Here is a 4,716-nt window from a genome sequence, read left to right as displayed (position 1 = left end):
CACCAGAATAAAGTAGTTGACTTAGATGACATTTTATTTTTTAAAAAAGATTTATTTATTTATTTATTTTAGAGGGAGAGAGAGAGCGAGCATGAGTAGGGGGAGAGGAGGAGGAAGAGGGAGAGTGAATCTCAAGCAGACTCCTTGCTAAGTGAGGAACCAGATGCAGGGCTCGATCCCAGACCCTGAGATCATGACCTGAGCTAAAATATAGAGTCCAGTGTTTAACCGACTGAGCCACCCAGGCACTCCTGACATTTTATTATTATAAGAGCCTTCCAAGAGTAATAAATGACATGGCATAAAGGTTCACATCCAAAAGTTAATACTCTTTCAAAGAGTATGATCTGAATATTTCTATTCCTTTGTTATTACAATCCCTGAAGCAAAATGGCTTCTCCCCAAATTTTGAATATATTTACATAACAAATAACTTCTTTGGTGGTCAAAATTAGACTCAGAGTAATAGATTCCCAAGTTGTTTCTTTTCCCATCTGAAGAACAAAATTGGTGTTAAGGCAAGAAAACCTATTTTCTACTCTTCTGATGAGTTAAGTCCTCTAAGAGTTGTAAGGATAATTGGAGTTCTCGTCTCACAGCTTGACTCTCTCCCAACCATTTTATTTATTTAAGGAAAGTGTCATTTATGTTCTCTCTCTGGTCTAGAAGTTTCTAGTATTCTTTCATTGTCAGGCTCACATTTGGTTTACTTTCTGACATACACATTTTTTCTACCATGTGTCTGCTCTCAGCTTTGAATCCCCACACAGTGCATGGCACCTTCCATTTTCTATTACATGTTTCTTTTTGGTAAACTATGCCTCTTTCACTGTTGCACATCATGAGTCTCAGCCCATCAAGTTTCAGTAATATCTCTCTGTTCATGTGAACTTCCTTGAATTAAAATTGAGAGAGAAATTTTAGCCTGGGATTTTGAATATTCAGATATAATCTTCTGGGTCTAAATTCTAAAGAGTTAACTACCAATTAAAATTCTCTTTCTGCATAGGGAATAAAGTCAATGATACTGGAATGGCATTGTGTGGTGACAGATGGTAGCTACAGTTGCCATGAGCATAGTATAACATATAGAGATGTTGAATCACTATGTTGTACACCTGGAAGTAGTGTAACATTGTGTGTCAACTATACTAAAAAAATTTTTTTTTAAATTCTCTTTCTGTTCATGGAATTACAGAAATGCAGGACTAGAAGGAATTTTAGGCTTGCATAGTTCTGGAAACTGTTTTATGGTTTTTCTTTTCATGTAACAATCATTATTTTACCTAGTAATTACTGAGAAATTTTACACCTGTTATTTTTATCTTTGCCTTTCAAACTATAGTTTAAATACTTTTCCATCTAGCTGCTAATTATCCTATCATGAGTACATTGTTGGTGATATAGTATGGAATCTGAAAACCCTCAGCTGTGTTTATCAATGCAAACAATGCAGGCCTGTGTTCTCTTTCTATATCTACTCTTTATTTTCCAGAATCTTGACTCTGAAGTAGAATAATACTATTACTATATTTCCATGTCTTTTTAGGTTTTGCTTTGGAAGCAATTTTGTTTTTTTAAAGCAGTGGTTCTCAAACTTTAGTGGTGCATCAGAATAACCTGGAGGGCATGTTGAAACATAGATTGCTGCCTACCCCCAGAGTTTGTGATTCAGCAGGTTCATACGTGGGCTCAAGAAACTGCATTTCTAACAAATTCCCAGCTGATGCTGTGGGTGCTGTGACCACATTTTGAGTACCACTATTAAGGTGCTCTGCCTTCACGAGATGAAAAACCAATAGTCTTAGCATATCAAAATCTCCCTCGAATCCACCTACTATTCACCGTATCCATTTTCCACCTCTGACCATTTTTCCCTATAGTAGTCAGAGTAATTATCTTGAAATAGGAAGTAGCCTGTATAGGATTTTTGAACTTGGTTGCTCCTCTGCCCAAAGCTCTTCAGCATCTTTCTGTGGCTGTCCAGGTAAAATCCGCCTCTCTTCCATCCCCCAACATCATTACAAGGCTCAGCATGATCTACCAGCCTTTCCAGCCTCATCTCAAGGCTCACTTTCCTTTCTGGTCCTCTTTCATGGAGTTCTTCCCCATCTCAGGCTTTGTACATCTGCTCAATCACCAGGAATGCTCTTGCTTTGATTCTGACGTTGCTAACTCCTGCTCTTTATTTAGGTCCCAGCATAAAAGTCACCTTCTCAGAGAGGCTTTCTCTGACCTCTACTCTATCAGGACTCCCCATTCTACTTCTGGGGTAAGTAACTCTCCCGGTTTGCCAGAACCGAGTTGTTTCTTAGGAAGTGAGATTTCCAGTGCTAAAACCAGGATAGCCCCAAGCAAACTGGGAAGATTGGTCATGCTACCTGCTCCCCAGTTGCAAATTTTACTTTTTCTTTACAACTCCTACATAATTTATAATTGTATATTTAGTTGTGTGATATTTTTTTAAGTGCCTACCATCCTTATTAGATTATAACTCCGTAAGGGAACAGGTGGTATGTTTCTTAATCTTTTTGTCTCCAGTGTCTAGCATTACACTTAGCTACACTTACAAAGTACCTGCTCAGTAATTGCTGCTTTTGAAAGAGACACTTGTCTTATTGGTTACTCTGTTACAAAGGGATAGAAAATGCTGACATGTGTTATACAACAACCTATATCCTTTTGTCTCACTTATAAAACATCTCACCAGAACATTTTGAAAATAACGTACTTTCTTCCCTTGGTCCCTAGACATTGCTAATGTGTTTTAGTTGACTACAGCCCATCAATTCCACATATGTATATGGATTATGGATCTTCTCAGCTAAGAGAAGGGCAGCTAAAGAAACATCTATGTCACCAACCTAAGAAACTGGTACACACAGAACTTTTTAAACTAATAACAGCTAATAGTAACTAATATTGAGTTTTAGATAAATGCCAAGCTCTGGGTTAAGCACTGTGTATATATTATCTCTTTAACAATGTGTATGTTATGAGAGAAATACTTTTTTACTATCCTCATTTTCCCTGTGGACACAGGGAGAATAAGCATTATACCCAAAGTCATATATATATTAAGTGCTTGAGTCAGGGTTCTAACTTAGTTCTGTCTGACTCAAACAAGCCCAGGATTTTATCTGTTCCTTTGACAAAACATGATAGGATTGATTTTTTTTTCTAGAGAGGGAGGGGAGGGACAAAGGGAGGGGGAGAGAGGGAATCTTAAGCGGGCTCCATGCCCAGCACAGAGCCTGACTTGATCTCACAACCCTGAGATCACAACCTGAACCAAAATAAAGAGTTGGACACTTAACCGACTAAACTACTCAGGCACCCCGGATTGATTTTTTTTTTAATTGAAGTACAATTGACATACAATATAATATTAGTTTCAGGTATATATTAGTTTCAGGTGAATCACATAGTGATTCAACATTTATATACATTACAAAATGCTCACCACAAAAAGTGTAGTTAACATGTGTCTCCTTACAAAGTTATACTATTATTGACTATATTCCCTATGGATTGACTCTTCTCAATAGGGATTTGCTTGCCTGGATTAAAGAATCATCTTGTCTAGGCGATCTGTCTTTTGTAAATTAACTATTCAATTATAGAAGTGAATTATATATACACATATATTTAAATCATATGTTCTGTATGCATGTTATATGTATTATCATGTGCACGATAATATATATCATATATATTTGTTAGTGTTTTGCTAGTACATAAAAGCTAACATTTATCTAATGCTTACTGTGAGCCAAATTCTAAATTAAGTATTGTTAAAAGAGATGTTATCTCATTTAAACATCATACCTTATGAAGTAGATAGTGATATTTTCCACTTTTTTAAAAATATGGAATGCTTCATCAATTTATGTGTCATCCTTATGCAGGGACCTTGCTAGTCTTTTCTGGGTTGTTCCAATTTTAGTACATCTGCTGCTGAAATGAGCACAATATTTTCCAGTTATTATAGGTGACAGAACTGAGGTGCAAACAGAAGATAGGGACACTTTTCCTGAGGTCATATAGTTTATAAATGATGGAGCTAGGATTGGAATACAAGACCATTTGATTCGTTTTTTTTAAATCTTTTTTTATTTATTATTATGTTCAATTAGCCAGCATATAGTACATCATTAGTTTTTGATGTAGTGTTCAATGATTCATTAGTTGTGTATAAGACCCAGTGCTCATCACCACACATGCCCTCCTTAATACCCATCACCTGGTTACCCCATCCCCCCACCCCCTTGCTTCTGTAACCCTCAGTTTGGTTCCCAGAGTCCAGAGTGCCTCATGGTTTGTCTCCCTGTCTGATTTCTTCCCATTCAGTTTCCCCTCCCTTCCCTGTGGTCCTCCACGCTATTCCTTATGTTGCACATGAGTGAAACCATATGATAATTGTCTTTCTCTGCTTGACTTATTTCACTTAGCATAATCCCCTCCAGTTCCATCCATGTTGATGCAAATGGTAAGTATTCATCCTTTCTGATGGCTGAGTAATATTCCATTGTATATATGGACCACATCTTCTTTATCCATTCATCTGTTGAAGGACATCTCGGCTCCTTCCACAGTTTGGCTATTATGGACATTGCTGCTATGAACATTGGGGTGCATGTGCCTCTTCTTTTCACTACATCTGTATCTTTGGGGTAAATACCTAGTAGTACAATTGCTGGGTCGTAGGGTAGCTCT

At 37.2% G+C, this 4,716-nt stretch overlaps 1 non-coding gene across 1 annotated transcript; it reads right to left on the bottom strand.

Moving 5' to 3' along the window:
• Nucleotides 1–3,863: 3,863 nt before the first annotated feature.
• On the bottom strand, nucleotides 3,864–3,970 carry LOC118542680 (U6 spliceosomal RNA). The gene has a single exon (XR_004920719.1). It is a non-coding gene; the product is annotated as a U6 spliceosomal RNA (small nuclear RNA).
• Nucleotides 3,971–4,716: the final 746 nt, after the last annotated feature.

Source organism: Halichoerus grypus, chromosome 4, assembly GCF_964656455.1.
Source record: "Halichoerus grypus chromosome 4, mHalGry1.hap1.1, whole genome shotgun sequence".
In the NCBI taxonomy this organism is placed as follows: Eukaryota; Metazoa; Chordata; class Mammalia; order Carnivora; family Phocidae; genus Halichoerus; species Halichoerus grypus.
This window is presented reverse-complemented; position numbering and strand designations above follow the sequence as displayed.